This window comes from Manacus vitellinus, unplaced genomic scaffold (genome assembly GCF_001715985.3).
Source record: "Manacus vitellinus isolate BGI_N305 unplaced genomic scaffold, ASM171598v3 scaffold_4_pilon, whole genome shotgun sequence".
NCBI classification, from domain to species: domain Eukaryota; kingdom Metazoa; phylum Chordata; class Aves; order Passeriformes; family Pipridae; genus Manacus; species Manacus vitellinus.
Genome location: NW_021940604.1, coordinates 18,887,826 through 18,906,062, shown reverse-complemented (window position 1 = coordinate 18,906,062; position 18,237 = coordinate 18,887,826). Strand labels below are relative to the sequence as shown.

The 18,237-nt window shown below is 39.8% G+C and overlaps 1 long non-coding RNA gene across 1 annotated transcript in view; it reads right to left on the bottom strand.

Annotated features, from left to right (window-relative positions):
- LOC108640640 overlaps nucleotides 1-11,643 on the bottom strand; it is a 60,572-nt gene extending 48,929 nt beyond the window's left edge. Inside the window, exons 1-2 of the long non-coding RNA XR_001921325.1 lie at nucleotides 11,548-11,643; nucleotides 9,112-9,177 (exon numbers count right to left, since the gene is read on the bottom strand). This is a non-coding gene — a long non-coding RNA (uncharacterized LOC108640640). The remainder of the gene's footprint in view (nucleotides 1-9,111; nucleotides 9,178-11,547) is intronic.
- Between the last annotated feature and the right edge of the window lie 6,594 nt (nucleotides 11,644-18,237).

Genomic DNA, 18,237 nt, shown 5'->3' with positions numbered 1-18,237 from the left:
ATGCTGGGCAGCTACGGTTCTAAAGTGGTCATTGCTCTGCCCTGTGGCTGCAGCCTCCTCATTTCAGATCCCAGTCACAATAAAAACCTAAAATGGCTGTTGAACTAGGTGATTGTTGTAGGTCTTTTCCAGTTGAAGTGTTCTAGTCTGAAAATGAAGCAAAGGTCACAAACATATAAACATTTTGTTGCAGAGGAAATATTGTGAATATGTGCTAATAGAACCGGGCCTTAGGAAAAAAGGAGAGGAAATCCAGAGAGGAAATTACTATTTCTGTACCTAATCTGAACTTTGGAAAAAATCTTAAAGTAGACTGTTCTCAATTTGAGATGAGGCTGAGTGCTTTCAAACAAATGCTGTTTTGCAAAACATACTTCCACACCTCCTAAGATCACAGCATTTTGCTGCAATTCCTGAGAAAAACAAGACTTGGCTTAGACAGAAACTTCAAACTGTTCCAATAGTTAAGAGAATTACTAGGCCAATAGTGACTTAGGTTTTGACATCTGCATCCACAATCACCTGTTCCTGGATTTATGGCACCCATTTAATTCTATATGGACTTGAAGAGCACTTACTACCTCTCCTGCTCTCTCCAGATCTGTTTGTCATCGGAGAGAGAGAAAGCATGATTTTGCCATAGAAAACTCTTATTAACTCTTTCATACCACCTGAATGGTGCAAAGGGAAAGGACAAGAGCAAGGACTACATGCTGGCTACTGCAGCTCTGTAAGAACACAGACTGCATGCCCAGGTACACAATAATTAAATTCTTGTACTGGTTAGCACTATTGGTTTTGTCAACAGTGTAACTTCACAACAAACTTCTCTCAGTCTTTGCTTCCTGAAGGAAAACTGTCCCTCAGAGCATACAGCAGCCTTGTATATAGCCAAACAGTTTTTCTCAGCCAGGAAAACAGAAACAAATAATTACAACATGGAAAACACTTGCTTTTGCTTTGACCGAGCATGCCTTTGAGGCAGCTGTTTATGGTTTGTCACATGGTGACCGTTCCCCATCGGGGTAACTAGCGAACTACCATAAAAAGTCCAGTATCGCTGGCATTAGATTGTTTATCAGGCTTGTAAGGCAGTTTTCTAAATCAAGACATCATGTTACCAGAGGTCAAAAGATTACTATTTCATGCTTGATTACTTCCATGTTCCCTCTAAAAAGTACTTGCTAATTTTCAGTTTCTCAGATAACCTTAATGATGTCAAAAATGTCTTGTTCCAGTACGACACCTATTCTGCTCCTTCTCTCGTTCAGTTTTAGCACTCTTACCTTGTCATCCCAGAAAAGGGTGTCACTGTGTCCCATGTACCATGTTCAATTTAAATCTAATTTTTCCATTGCAACTTGCATCATGACCATAACTCCTGTCTGTACAGTTGTGAAAGACTTCAGTAGCTCAGCCCTGAAGGCATCAAAGTGAACAGCAAAAAATAGCTAAAACAAATCAGGAGAATAACAACCAGTATGCATTTTAATGTGGGGTGGGTTTTTTGGGTTTTTTGCTTTGTTTTTTGGGGGGGTGGAGGGCATGGATAAAGGAAAACCCTGTTTCAGGCACCCATTTTGTACGACAGACTGAAAACAGGCTGTAAGTAGTTTGCAGAATTTCACAACAAATTGTAATTGAGAGGCCAATTAAAGAAGAAACACCCTCAAAAAAGCAGATTCTGTGAGCTGAAACATCTTATCAAAGTGACAGGCCACCTAATTAGCTTCACATGGAATTAGGAGCTTGCTCCCGTTTCTTTTCCAGCAATATGGCCACCCCAATTATCCATATCCTGTTTCATTCATTTTAACTGCAAACACCTCTTCAATACAATAGATCCCTTCGTAATCAGTGTCCTACAGATGAGATTTGACAAAGCCATGGTGCCAGTGCTGTTGTTCTAAGTTGGTGCAACCCTTTTTGGTGTTTTCTCTGCTACAACACAGCTGAGAATTATATTGACCAGCTGAATGGCTATAATTTTATGCAAAGGTAACTAGGAAAAGAATTATCTGGTAAAGATAGCATTCTCAGGCATATCAAACAGCTATTATAGGCTGCCACAGAGCAACAGTATAGAGTCTACAAGGTGGAGACCATGTAAACTCTGAGATACCTGTAATTTGCCAGTTTAGCCCAATCAGTAGACACTTCACATAGTATCTGTCCCAGAAAGATTGGGGGTTTTTTAAATAATCTTTTAGTTGCTTGAGGTCTGTGTTACATTCAGAAAAAGGAAACTAAGCTGGGCTTTGCTAGCTCAGCTGATATAAACCCTGGTGGTTTTGACTCTGCAGCAAGAAACAATTAAATAAGACATACAGAGTTTATTAAAGTCTTGGCTCTTCATGTTACTGACACGTTTGGTAGAGATAGCAGTCTAGGCACAGGAAGATCCAATCTTGTACAAAATAGTCCAAGACTCCATGAGAATCTTTTACTGAGCATAAATGACCTCTCCAGATAATATCCATCTGCCTATTAATTATACCACCTGGTCTGGTATTACCCTTCCAAATATTGGATAAAAGCAGTATTTAAGTTTTTTAATTTTTAATATTTGGCTTACAGCAGGATGTGTAGTTTTCCCATGTATGTGCATCTAATAGGCCCTATATCCTTAAATAAAGTGGAAGGACAAAGATCCTTGAACTAGACTTGTGCTGATAAATTGCTTAGCAAAAGGTGGAATAACTATTTAGAATTTTGTTAATAGGGAAAATTTGTTAAAATCATATTAGTGGAAACATAAAATGGAGGAGTCACTTAAGTAGTTCTTGCAATACTGATCTATAGCCTGGAAAACTACCCACAGGTTTCTCTTGGGTCAGTGGGGACACAGAGTGTTTCCAGGCACAGCTCCATAATTCACCTGTTAAGAAAAACAGGACTGAGTTCAGCACTTCCAGTACTCAGTGAGCCCTTCTTTATCTCGTGTCTAGGGAGAGGGGTGGCAGGGGTGTGAAATTTGGTTTGGACTGCTTTCTTAAATGTCCAAAAAATGAGTTCCGGGCAAATTCACTAAAAAAACATACTAATAATTGCTCATTTTTGCTAAAGCTGATCACGGTTATGAATCAACAATAAACAATTCAGGTGGATGAGAACATTGCATGTTGCAGTTTTGTACCCGACTACCTAAACATAAATAATCTCCAAACAATAGCCAGAGTTGCTGGGAAGCTACTTGAAGCTTCATAATTATCCTCATTATGTTACAGGTTACATAGGTTATATGTTTGAAGGTAACCCATCAGCAGATATCTTGATTACATATTTCCAGGCTGACATCACCCACACATTTCACTTCTTGATAACTAATTCTATGCAGCACACATATTGTTACAGTCATATAAAACCTTTCATTATGATCTTGACACCCTTGTTAATATTTTACCAAATTTTGCATGAAAGAAGGGATTCCGTCTCTTTGTATTTTTAGCAATAATATACATTCACTACTCAAAGAACAAGAGTTTTAATTTTGGAAGGGAATGGTATTTTCAGGCAAAGATGCTCATAGAAGTAAGATATAGCTTGGTGGAAACACTAATGTGATTTCTAGACTGCGTCAGACAGAAGATCATCTGAATTATTTTAAATCTGTCTGACATTTTCTAACCATATGCTGATATAATGTTTATATGCGGTGGTATGTTGATTAAAACCTGTTGTACAAAAGTGAAAACATACAGTAGTTCATGCTTATTCTTCTCTCCTGTGTCTAATATCTGGTAGTGTTAGTGGAGAGATGAGAACAGTACTACTGATTTAAAGGAACTTTCCCTTGTTCTCAAACATCCTTCCTTGCTATGAATGCAGTCAACGAAACGGTAACACAGGTTTTGACCCCAGTGCAGGCTGCGAGTGTTCTCCCTGGAACCACAGCTAAAAATGGCTCCAGCTTTCCTGGTATTGCCCTAAGTTTGCACTGAAGACTTCCCAGTATATCTAGTTCCCTATTTGCTCTTGTAATCACTGAAACAACTCAGTCACTAAAGAATAGTCTTATGGAAGTGCTTTTTATTATGAAAATTCCTTTGCTGGCCTATAATATTTTTTCCTTAATCTTTCTTTTTCCCCCTAATTCTCGCAATCAGGGATATTTTCAGGTGGATTATTATTAGGAGAAGGCTCCAACATAAATATCAAAGGTGCTGTACACCAAACTAGGTCTAGAATTTCTCACTACCACGATAACCATCTTCAAGCCAGCTGGGTGGCCGGAAAAATAATAAATCTGATCCATGCAGAGCAGATGACCTGGAATGTCTCATTACTCAGAGGTGAGTGCAGGATCCAGTTGACTAAATCTGCATGGCATCCTAGAAGTTTGCTCTTCTCCTTAGTCTGTACTCATCAACGTTTGCAGTTCTTTGGGACTGCATCACTGGACTGTCTTTTTCTTCCCCTACAATTTCTCCTTTCCATCTACCACTCTGAATTCAAAAGATTTTCTTTTTGCCAGCTTGGGGAATTCCTTTGTCCTGTCTACCTTCTGAGGCTACTTTGTCCCTTTCATCATATTCAGGGCCCTTTGTGCCCAGAGCCGCAGGGTGCTCAACAACCTGAATTAGGCTGGCAGCGATGAAGTGGGTGTCCATACTGAGCTTGGCACAAAGTTATGCTGGTACTAGCAAAGTAATAAAGCATATTTCCAATTATTAAAGGTGGTTGATTACACTAGACTCTAAATTTGAATTCTAACCAGGAAGAACATACAGAAGTGTTTCTACTTAATTCCCCAGTGCATAAAGTGTTCAGATGTTCACAGTTCAAATGATCATAGATGTTCAAATTTTCAAAGTGCTCATAAGATACAGCGTTCAATGTCCAATACAGAATTAGTTTAGATGTTCAAATTAGACTCAGAAACCTGTCGTGCATGCTCATCTGCAGATATTTTACTTCCTTAAAATATCCTCTCTTTCATTAACTTCAAGAAGTTGCTTCTACAGCTGTGCTTCTACGGAAAGTGTTGCCCAAGATGCTATTACTCTTTAACACCTGCTAAGGATTGTGTGAGGATAAACTGTTACCAATTCTAATGCAACAAATTTCTATTATTAAATTTCATTTCATTAAGGAAACATAAACAAAAGTTGTTTTGTTTTCTCTGGGAATCAAATCAAATCAATTCACTGCATTGGGTAGCAAAAAGAAACACCATGCTACTTCAGAAAGCCAACAGCCTAAAGGCTGTTTGGAATGATTTCTTGGATTTCAAGAAATGCCTTTACAAATAAATCACTGTGGTAGTGCTCTTGTTCATAAATATCTGAATTGATTTTTTTAAAAAAAGAACTCAACGTCTCTGGGAAGTGATGCTTGGGAGGACAAAGTGGAATGGGAATCTCTCAGTGGAGATCTTGTAGGCTCACATTTCAAAACCCTCTCTGTCCCCATTAGTTCCAGTTGCTAGAGAGTTTAAATGGACTTCCCATCAGGTGTTACATTTAACTCCCTCCCCCGCGCTTTTAACACCACTCTGTTCGTCAGAGGACAACTTGGTCTAAACAAATATGACTTGAATACAAGATTGTGTCTTGATAAGCCACATAACAGACTTTTTGCATGCTACAGTGAGACAACAAGTAGTGAGTATCTCACAAATTAATACCATCCATAAGGTAAACACACAAAAATATCAATAGAACTTCATTTGGGGAATTAATGTGAGAACTTTTTGGAAATAAGAACAGCTATAAATGTGAGATAACATATACTGGAATTACTTACTATATCTTTACATTAAAGTATAAGTGGTTTTTTTATTTGGTGAAACACATTTTGAGCATTTACAATGTTCAGCACCATTTAAATAAGGGCAAAAATTTGCACATTCTCTATGCACTACAATCTTCATTACTAGAAGCATTTAACTAAATGTTTAGGTCCGTACCTATTAAATAAAGCCCTTCCTTAAGTGCAGGTAAATATAGGGATACTTAAGCATGTGGTTAGGTCCTTTTCTCTGTTGTAATTCAGCTTTTTAAATCTAAAACACCTGTTGATTTTGTGCAGAGGCAATTAGCTCTTACTAATTGTAATACTTCTTGTAACCTAATGAGAAGATAAGGTTCAGTGTGTTTAACACATGAGAACAGGTCGAAGTCACGTTGTTGAGGGCAGCCAGGTTGGCATGGTCTGGCAGGGAATAAGGTGTCCTGGTCTCAGCATTTCTCTGGGAGTCTTTCACCTGTAAATCCTGGGTGTAAGTGAGGCCAGCCTCTACAGCAGTTGCTGTCTCTCTGGGCTGCAGCCCAGCAAGAAAAATGAGTTGGTGGTCTCAGCCCAGGTGGTTGTGCATGGCAAAAACTCCCAGCACTAACTGATACCCTTGATGACAGAAATCATGTTAGAAAGAACCAGGACAAAAGTAAGCAGGAAAACACGTAGGCCAGCACAGACCCCTATTCTCTTCTTAACAGGAGGGGAGGTATAAAAGCAAAAGTTTCTGGAGCAAGTTATACAAACAAGTCAGCATGGTGGGAATCAACGACAGTGTCCAGGCTGTATTTTTTAGATGCACAGTGCCCAAAGAAAACCTGAGATAATTTTCTATACAAAGTAAAATTTTGCACAAGGAGAGAAACAGAACACAGCACACTGCACAGGCAGTCTGGAGATAACGAACATTCCCTAACTGAGACACAGATGCCAAAAAAAAAAAAACAACCAAAACTGGTCCTGTGTTCCTGTGGGACAAAGAGGGAGCTAGTGACCTGGTAACTTGCCCCTACATCACTTAGAAAATCTTCATCACATATTAAAGCAAAAGTTCACGACTACTAACTTTCACCCCCACTGATGTCTTGTGACTGAATCTGTAAGTACGGCCAAAGTCTAACTCTCAGTCAATTTTTCTTAAATTCACCAGATGGCAAAAATATGGAAAGAGAAAGCAACAGCAATTTTCCTTTTCCCACCATTGAGGGAGAAGGGAAACTGTTTTCTTTAATCAAATTTTGATCAAAGAAATAAAATGTTTATGGCTGATTGTGCAGGGACAGTCAAAATGGAAAATACTAGCTACTAGATAACCCTCCAGCTCCTCATCTAGCTGGAGCACGTGTTACCACATTGTCTCATGCACATTCCCAGCCACCACTAATTAATTACTTGCAGACCTGCCTCCTTTTCCTAAAAATGACAGATGCCGGTGGTCTGCCCAGATGCATCCCCCTGCTGTCACAGCCTCCTCCTGGCCGCCCCTGCGGGAGGCTGGCCGGCATGGTGAGTTAAGCCTAAGATTCTCAGGATTCCCCACAACATAACAGCAATGCTTCAGAGAGTTTCTGCAGCTTGTTATGGAGGATGCCGTGCATGGTTACTAGAGGGTATATTTTCATTTAGTCTGAATGCTTGGCACCCTCAGACCGTCAACAGAAGCCTAGGTAGAAATAGATGGAATTATTTACTTACACTTCCAGTGATGAAAATGATTAGTCAATTAACTTTACTAATATACGGTATCTTGTGAGAAGATAAGATGTCAACAAGTGAAGCTAGCCTCCAGGTCATGTCAAAAAGAACAAGCCCTCTGGCATTTATGCTGATTTATGGTGAACTATGGCAAGTATGTTAATTATGAAAATTCCCGTTTATGTTTACATTCGTGCATTTTTCTTTGGCTATTTCTGATGATAGGCAGATTAGTGCAGCTACTTATAATTTGATCTCATTGACAAGAAAGCATTCAGCCTAGAGAGACGTCCTGCAGCCCCAGCTTCCTGCACTACAACAGGCTGAGGGCACTGTGTTGGTAAATATTTTCAAGGGGAAAATGGCAGCTAAAATTAAACACAATGACATTACTGGGATCACTGGGGGAAAAAAAAAGAGTACAGATGAAAAAGGTTTATAACATGAGACAGGTTCAATTGGTTATTCAGTTGATTTAAGTAGTCCAGCTGGACAATTATAGACAGCTACCAATTCCATTACATAACCATGAAGCAATGTCTTCATGAACTTCTATTTGTGCATCACTGTATCCATCCCGGATATCTAAATCTCTTTTCAGTTCACTTGTACAGTGTAGCTTCTGGATATAGCCCTGCATGTGTTATACATACCATGTAATATAATTTCTTGGTGTCTCAAACCATGTAGGTGCTTCAAGCTTTCTCCAGATGAATGGCCAGCTCAAGAACAGAACATGGTATGAACATGGACAGCCTGGACCAAACGTTTCCATTCATTTTGTGCAAATACAACTTCACTCTCTAACTGTGCACTTCCACCCTCTTGGGTGGTTTTACTCTCCCTCTGCTAATCTGCTGCTCTCATTCTATCAAAGGAATTGGAGCCCTACAGATTAGGATCAAGAAATAGGTTTGCCTCACACATATCTGTGTGAGTGAAACTGTTTAAGCAATTAATTTTAAAAACACTCTTTGGGTCAAAATTGTCTCAAAATCTCAGTTTGACTCCTAATGTGAGGAGTCCTGCCACAGGAACTCTGTGAACTCTCCATGTCTTTGGTTTCAGCGGGCAGTTTTGGTGAAGAGAATATCCAAGTATTATGCTCTCCAGAGAGTGCATGTTTTAGAGATTTCCTCTGAACATTCATCTTCTGTCTTTGGTGAGAGTCACTCAAAATCTGGTCTCTTCAGAATATCAAGAATCCTTTCAGAAACCGAGGTGATTCACTCCAGCTGATGGCCAACACATAGTCCAGAACATGAGGAGCAACATGCCTACACTTGTCCATATGACCGTAAAACCAAAAAATCCCTATATCTTTCTGACCACTTCTGTGCATCCAGACATCTTGTTTGCTCTGACCACCAGAAGCTGTGGCCTAGCATCAGGAGCAAGCACATTACTTGGACCTGTTCCAGCCTGAGCTACTCTCACACATCTGTGAAAAGGTTAGAAGGGGGTTCAAAGGACAGCCTACCCTAGCATAGCTTACCCTACAGTCAGCTCCAATTTAATTTTGTCCCTTGGAGGCTACCTACAGAAGTTCTCCAGTCACTGTCTTCCCCAGATGTCATCTGTGAACAAAACTGCACATCTCAATGCTCCCAAAGCTTGAATTCACATCTAAACTGTGAGCAGATCCACAAGGGTAAAGATGATGCAAAAAATATCTCTCACCTGAGTGAATCCTGAGTGTTAGTACAGTCACAATTTCTTCAGAGTACAGGAGAATTTCCACAGCAGCTTTCAGATGAGTGAAAGGGAAGAAACAAGGCAACACCATCAGTCTTTGCTTTCTCGTATAGCTGCCACACACTCCAACTAGTGACTTCCTCTCTGCCAATAACTTCACATGATGTACAGCACTTCTGATGGGCCCCTGCGAGCTACTTAAAGATCTGAGACTCTGGGAGAAAACCTGGAAACTACAGGATATGAACCTGTTTTCTTCACCATTTGTTTTCTGTGGATGTCTGTGCAAAAAATTGGAAATCTTTGGAAAAATTTGAAGGAAACCCTTTCGATGTGGAAAAGATAATTTCTCTTGGAAGAAACAGTGAAAAAACCTCTAGTGTCTTTTTCTTAAAGGATATAGCTACTAAACATGAAACAATCAGTGTTCTCTCTATAAAAAATTAAGCCTTTCATATGATGTTACTCCACTGGAAAACTTGCTGTTTTGCATTATTTAAATTCCCCCATTCCTTAGGTCAAATGGCTTAATATGGTGCAGTGTTAGCAATACAAAAATATCTTCACATACATGTTCATGAAGTAAAGCTGAGTATTAGCTATTAGATCAATTTTCATTATTTAAATCCAAAGAACATGTATACAAACATGAAGTTCTTAAGAAGAGGTGATGTAGACAGGTACATAAAAGAGATTACTTTTCTTGCAAAGCTTTAATCTTTTGTATTCTTTAACCAGCAAGGATTAAACACTAGTATTTCCACTATTTCCTAGAAACATAGACTTGGTCTTCTAAATAAACAATACAATTCACATTCTTGAATTTAAGAAAATTTTCTTTTGGTTACAAGTAAGTAGCCCACATCAACATTTCAAACTTCAGTTATTAGAAAACAAATAACTATAAGAAAACCTAAAAAACCTTGGGAAGGGATGTTACTTCCTGGGGCTTCAAAATATCCAGAAACTTTGCACCTCCAACTCTAACTAGAAGCCAGCAGAAATTACCCAGGGCATCAAAACATACTTTAAGTATATTGAACAAATAAACTATTTTGAGCTCTTGGTTTAACTATGTCAAGGTTCAGTTGGTCACACAATATTAGAACATACTGGATACAAGAAGGAGATATGTCCTATTTTATTAAGAAGAGGCTATCTCAGAAGTTCAAATGAAAGAGGAATCCAGAATTTTTCCTACTCTGGAAGAAAAACTGCTATTATCAGAATAATATAATTTAGATATTTCCCTCCTTTTCTTGATAGAAAGGAAGAAAACAAGACTTAAGTCACTGATTCTGGGAAGTACTAGGCCTTATCTGCTGTTAGGAGTATCTACACAAATCACTTGGAGGCATGTCCCTGCAAGTTGCTGTGTTCCTGCCAAATTACAGAAACAATGTGAAATGAAAAAAGTGAGCTCATCATATGAGCTTATTTATCCTACGGGATCCCGAGAACAGTAGCGTGGAATGGGAGTAAGGGCTGAGGAAGTACCCATCATTGGGTATGGTCAGAGTCTTATTAAACACCCCATTCTCACCCCCTCCATGGGTAAGTCACACACAGTAAGTCATGGGGTCAAAATCTTCAAGAGTCGGTAGGGTATGTCTGTTTTAAAATCCCTTCAGAGGTAGCTTAATGGCAGAGACTGCAGGACACAGTCTTTGGATACGGGAGGAGTCTCAGCAATAAAAGGAGTGAGATCTTCCATAGAAACCAGCCTATGCAACCTGTCTCAGTAACGGCCAACCAACACTAAATGAAATAGTCTCTGCTCTGAGTACGCAGCTCATTTCATACACAGCTGGCCATGCGGCAGTGTGTACATGTGGGTGTGCATGCACATATACTACTTTTAAGATATCAAAACAAAAGCCCTGCACTGCATATATCCTGGAGGAAAAGATGAGAGAACAGATGTGGGATAAGTGTTAATTGCATTGCATGTATACACACTTTAAGATACTAAGTCTAATGACGAACATTGTAACTGAATCCATGGGGAGCATAAAGAAATGATTTTTTGCATAGTACCTCTAAACTGGAATTTGTGTAATCAAACTCTGTAAAACATGTCTACATCTGCCTGCTGCTAAGATCAGCACCAATACAAACATAAAGCAAACTATATTAATCTCTGTGTATACTATGGCTGAGACCAGGTTGCTGGTTATTCATTTTAGAAGGTGAAATATGTCATGCAATGACATTATGCTTTGTAGATCTAGCTCAGCAAAATGTCTTATCTTTAAATATGGGCGTCAGCCCCAAGGAAGTTTGCTCAATGAAAACCTTGCATGATTAGTGCCAGAAATGAGAGAGTTTCAGAAGCATAAGATACTCCTGTAAAACCGTAACTTTGCAGACAGCTACAGGCACCTCTCCTCTTACACAGGCAGCTGCTCCAGAAATACTCACTTGTTTACTGCCGGCAGCGCGCACACAAGGAGCGCACGCCTCCGCTCCTGCACCACGTGTAACGAGGGGGTGCGTGCCTGCCGAATCCTCCTGTCAGCAGACCTTCTCGCTTTTCACTTCTTCTTTGTTACTTTGCAAACTCTCAGCTATTTTTTCCCAAGCCGTAACACGGGGGCTCTTAGAGATTATTGCCATTCTCCCCCTGCCTGTCAGACACCTTGTTTCCAAGTATGGTCACTATGAGGAGACTGTCGCTTGGAGCCTTTGTGGAAAATTAATGGCAGACAGGAAAGGGCAAAAAAGACAGGACAGATGGCTCTGTCACCACCAGCAGCCTGATGCCATGAGAGCTCTTCAGTGCCTTTGCAAATGCCACCCTGTTCCACAGACTTACTCTGAAGTTGATCCAATCGCAACCTTGGCAGCTGTCTTTCTTCTTTTTTATAAGATTTTTCCTTGTCCTTTGACTTCCCAGGCTCATCCACGTGGCAAATTCAAAAGGTCAGTTTTTAAATTAGTGACCGGGTGCTGATGATCTGAAATACTGTTTAACTATAAGGGTATTGGCATCTTGCTAGAAGGGGTGTTGAATAGTGTTGTTAATAGGTCTTGTTTACTAGTTGGTTAAAATCCAAATCGAGTCAGCTGAGACTCGAAGATGCAATGAGTAAACTTCTAATTCAAGCAGGCAAATCGAGTGATGTCACCTCACTTTATTCTTTAAATGGCATTCTGTCTAGTTTCACTTTCACAGTGAAATACACACCCGTAGTATATTGGGTGCATGTTGGAAGCACAAAGAGATGCCTCCTCCTTACGTGAGTGGTGCCCGACAAATTGTGGTTTGATTTATATACATACAGAAGTAAAGATATGACTAGGATTTTATGTGTTTAAAACATGATGAACTTCAACAGGGTAAATAAATTGTGATGTGACGCCAGGCTATAGTCAGAGTCTGCAGAGAGAAAGCTAATCCCTCTGAAGAAGCAGGGCTATGATCTCTAGTTATGTAGTTTCACCTTATATGATTGTAATTATAGGAAAATTCTACATTGCACACATCCCAAGACATCTTGCTATTATGCAAGAACAATTCATATGCTTTCAAAGCCTGGGATGTTTATAGATGTTTCCAGGTTTGGACAAAAGTTTAAAAATAGAGAGTTAGTCTGATGACCAGAAGAGCTAGTGCTATGGTATGATTTGGGGTGGAACCATTCGTCTAAATGTGAAAATGTGTCACTGTCCCAAATCTACAGACAGTATTTAACTGTGGCCACTTGATACGAAGAAATATCTGAGATCTTGCATACTACGGGAACATTAATGAGAATTCTGAGACAGAACTAAATAGACCATCACTCACAAGCCTGTATCTCTGGAGGTACAGGCTGTTTCCCTACCACCAGGTCTAGCCCCTACTTCACATCAACTTTTCCCATGATGGTTTTGTGTTGCACAACAACACTACTGAGTACTGGAAAGTTTTTTGCTAGAAACCTAGCTACAGATTGCTTTCAGGAAGACAGCTGACACCCACCTTCTGCAGTGGAAAGAGCTTCCTCTGTTGCCGTGAATCTAGGGTGCGGTTGCCATCATACCACTATATCATGGTCAGTGATGTCATTCCTTATGGAGAAGCCTGCTATTCTACATGCTCAATCAAGTTAATTTTGTTTGCCTAATCAAACTTACCTTCAAGCCTGATTCAATGAAAAGTTAAAATGTTGAAGTTTTAATATAAAAGGAAGTTCCAATCTGGGCAAAAAAATTCTCATTCTGTAGTGATGGGTTGCAACTATGCCTGAATATAAAGTGTTAAAAGAATTTACATGGCCTGCCTCAAAAACAGCCCTAAAATAACTGAGCTTGCTACACTGTAGTACCAAAGCTGCTGGCACCAAGCTTTGTGTCAGTAATACACATATCAAAGACCACTCTGTGATAATCTACAACAGGGGTAAACTCTGGATTTATGAAAACAGAAGCTGAATAAGGTATGCAGGATTTTAGGAATATTAAGGATGAAGCACTCTTCCTATCATATTGATTAGTTTTCTAGATTCACCTGAATCGTTCAGTATTCCTCCTGTTTCTTGGAGCAAGAAGAAGATATAGCTGAGTTACACTGTTTCCATCAGACCTCACTTCTGCGTTGAGTTCAGACAAATTAGAATGAACATGAATTTTATCATTTGCATTTACAAAGCAAGACAGTGTGCTGTGACAATGTTGTTTGTGGGGTTAAACAGGGAAAGGTGCAAGTCACCGTATGCCAACATGTCTGTTTAGCAAAAAGCTGGTCCTACCTTGTCTAGGCTTTGCTGATATGTCAGTGCTCAGTGACACATGTATGGTCTTCAGCTGCAAAGCCTACTGTAGACATCACTATTGAATCTGTTGCAGCCTAAATGGGGTCCCTTAGTCATCCACTTCTAGGTCTGGAAACGTCTTGTTCATTTGTTCTGCATCCTGTCCTAGCTTTAATAAGAGCCTGAAAGCAAAAAGGGTTGCTGAGAAGGCCATAAAAACATTACTACTCTCCAAACATTACTGTCTCTCTTCACTCTTGGTAGTGGACATGCTGTGTTTGGGAGGTGGCATGCTTCAGCCCTTCAAGAAGGAACTTGGAATTAACATGTGTGTATACTTTCCTGTCTTATATTGATGAAGCAGGCAGCTTCCACACTACCTAAATTCACTGAGGGTCATATTTGTCTTTTCCAGGACAGAACAGAAATATCTGCCTCCCTCTCCTGATAAATTTGTCTCATGATCTCTATTCCTCTCCCTTCCCATTTGTCTTGAAACTTTCCCTAACACATTATCCCTACTCCCCCTCTTTAACTGGTCAAACATTCTGTCCTTTGTCCAGTTAGATGACTCGGCTTTCTCGAACCTGGCCTAGATTTGGCATTTCTACTTGTTGTCCTTGCAGAATATAATAATAAAGTGTTGTCAACGGAAGATAAGCACAGGACTTTTGTTTTTGCAGATGAAAGCTTTTGTTCGTGTTTCCACCTGCTAGATATCACTTAGACATATCAAAATGCATCAGATAACTTCCCACTATTACATTTCCTTGGCAACAAATGCTATAATCCCTACAGGAAAGTTATGTAATGATGAATGGGAGGGAAAGGCCCCCTGTAATCTCCATGGGAGGACAGATACTGTGCCATTCCTTAGCTTCTCTTTCCCATCTCAGAAGCATGGCCTCCTTGGCCATGTTCAACTGTTATTCTGTGTTCCCTCTTTATATGGCAATAATTATATGTCACCTCCATGAGATCTCACTGGGATAGTTGTAGAGGGAGTTTAGGAATATCAGGTTCTTAGGTAATGCACAAAGCCTAACATGAGGTTACTTTTTCCAGGCTGCACGCCTGAGTCAGGTGCTTGGTGGAGGGTAACTAAATAACATCTGCCAACTTAGAGAGCACATGTTTGAAAAACAAAGGTGTTGTTACAGTAAGCCCTGAGTTATTTGCACGAAATTGGAGTGCGGTTCCTCCTCTTGGCAGCAAGCGAGCTTTGGTGCCTACATGAGGCCTAATGAAAGAGCAGGGTAAACAAAAAAATACTTGTGATTTTAATAATTTCATTTACCAGATAGATGAGGAAAGAACATTTTTCCAGAAAAAGTCTCAAATTTGAAGATGAGACTATATCCCAGGGTTGAATTTCGGTGGCAACTCCTCAGTAGTAATGTGTGGATAACAAGCTCAGGATCAAGACTGTCTGCTTCAGGAACAGACAAACTCATTGCAAATGGGGAAATGGAACTCCCCTATTTCACAGGTTCAGTTGGGAAGGAATTATCTGCTCTCTGGACTGCAAGCTAGGAAGGAGAGTGCTGCCTGGAGGTATAGACAGAGTGGACCAAGAAGAGCTCCAAAAACAGATGGGGGTAGACACATTACATCTCCCCATCCACCATGTCTCCTGTTTTCTCCTATTTCCTACTACGCTCAATCTTTTGGAAGAGCAACTCAAGTGCTGCCAGTGTTGTGGATCAGAGATTAAAAAATGGATAAAGTCTCTCCATCTTTACTGCTCCAAACTTTACAAGTAATACAACGAGCTACTGCTAGCTGCAAACTATTAGGAGAGAGAAAGAGATCACACCATCCCTTTTTTCTGCTAATAAAAAATCTGTATTAAAAAGTAGAGACCAAGACTCTGCTCCTCATGGAATGCTGTCCAGTGGATCAGAAGTGATGTGCAGGCAAGGATAGTTATGTCTCAGTGACAATGGACCCATTTCAATGCCTACCTGTCAGACAACTGCTTTGTACTCACTGTAGTCTGGGAAATGCTGAAAGACAAGGGTTGCTCAACGTAATGCCTCCCAAACACCTCATCAGATACACTGTGTTGCAACAAAGGGCTGGAAATAATAAGGCCGTGCACAGTGACTCAGAAGTCATGTTCAGGACCAGCAGTAGTAGAGAGGAGGGGGAAAGAATGGGGCTGCTGCATGGGGCTGGAAGAGGAAATGTTAGAAGCCAAGGCTATATGAACATGGCATGCATATGGCCTTAGTAATAGAGGATGCTTGGAATAGACAGGATGCCTAGAAGGACGCAGGCAAAGTGTTGGATAACAAGTTATTAAATGTCAAGTGAATGAAAGTGTCTTCTACATCAGGTCAGGTGAGTGTTAATTAATTCTGCCTATGTTAGCAAAATGGGTAAGAACTTACAGCTGAAAAGCAGTTACATGAGGCTGAACAAGATGACTGTATTGCCTGAACATTTAGAGACATGGTTTGCATGATGTTATGGTTACACTGCCTTTCTGAGGCACATTTAGTTCTTATGAACAATAAACAAGAAAACTACCCAAACTGTCCCTGATCATGCTGGGGAGAGTGTGGAGGTGGAGGGTGGAGATAAGGATGTTGGAACTACTTGATCTTCAAGACTGCTTCCAACCCAAGCCATTCCATTCTATTGTTCTAAAACCATGGAGACTACTATTGAAATTATAGAATAGTAAATTAATGCAATAAGAATATTGACTTGAATGGCTTCTATAACAGAGTAAAATGAATCAAAAGGCAAAGCTTACATAAAATGTAGCATGTATGTGTAGTCTAAGGGAAAATGGGTGATGAAGCAAAGTTTCCCTAAGACAAAACACAGGCAAGGACATGGTTACCTCTAAGCTAGCCTTCTTGCTCAGCAGAATTTGGAACACATTGTTTCCTCATTCATTCTTATCTATGCTCTAGTACCAAAGATGCATTGCACTAATATTCTTACAAAAAGCTTACATTACCCTGGGAAGCTCATGGATAACCAACATCTTTCACTATATGGCTGATTCTTGTTTTCCAAAAGAAATGTTCTGAAGGGGAAGGCTGCTGATCCCATTTTGATTGGACTCAATGATCCTAAAGGTCTTTTCCAACCTTTACAATTCTATGAATCTATGATTCTTTTCATCCATTTGGAAATACTTTTTAGCTATCTGTCTTTGATTTTGTTTTTGGAAAAGCTCAAGAACCAGAAAAGTGACATTAACATTTTGGGGTTACAGAGTGGTAAAAGTACCAGAAAGGTTCACTAGCAGTTATGAACAGGAAGAAGAAGTTCCTCTGGTCAACTTAAACTTTCCACTTCAACATCCAGTTCCTCAACAAGTGGGCAAGGTGAAGAATTTATTAAGGAGCTCCACTTTCCACAAGATTTAGGAAGAAATTGAACTGTGATAATAATTCACAGCAGATTGCAGGTGTTGTATTGAACTTGCTTTTCTTTCCTCCATTTCACCAGCTCCTTTTGTTAGGGAGGATGCAGGGAAGGGTTGTTTTCAGCAAAGGGTTCTATTAATGGCATGTTTGCAGGAACAAATGTAGAGAACTAGCACATTTTTTTAATATTGTCTCCATGATAGGTATAATACACTCTTCTATTAAACCAGTAGAAATAGCTCTTCCATATTTTCAAAGGTCCTGTGAGTTCAGAGTGTCACTTAGCCACCATCAACTTTTATTATTTGATCTGACTCTTAAAACATTGGCAATTGCAATTAGTCAATATATGTATCCAGAAAGACAAGTATCAATAATGTCAGCCAAAAGAGATATGTGAGTAGCTTCTGTATATAGATGACATTTGTTACTACTGTGGAGACTGAGATGAATAGCTCTGTGTGACCAGGCTCAGACTACAGGCTCTTCATATTTGCATAAGGGTACCTTAATGACAGTTTAGCATTCTACACTGATAGGAATTTTTAAACTTTTTCAGAAAGCTGCAATCAGTGTGCTGCTTAATTCACTGAGCAGACTCAGTCTACATTAAATTCTTGCTATAGGAAGTACAAAAGGAAGCAGTAAGCAACTCAGAGGTGGCAGGAAATAGCGACTGGGCCAGCACTGCTCAGGTCAACCAGCAATAGCAAGTGGGAAAGGTGAGACCTAAAGCAATAAGAATGGATTAAAAAAAATGAACAGAAAGCCCTCCTACTCAATTAAACCTTACGTGTTCAAAATTATTTAGCAGCTCAGCTCAAAGATGTAACGTAGAGGCTATAGTATTTAAGGAGGAATTCATCTTAGTTGGAAAACTAAGGATGACCTGGGCCTGTTACTAAATGGAGGGGAGACCCTGGTAACAAAGAACACTGAAAAGGCAAACTTACTGAATGCCTTCTTTGCATCTGTCTTCAATGACAAGG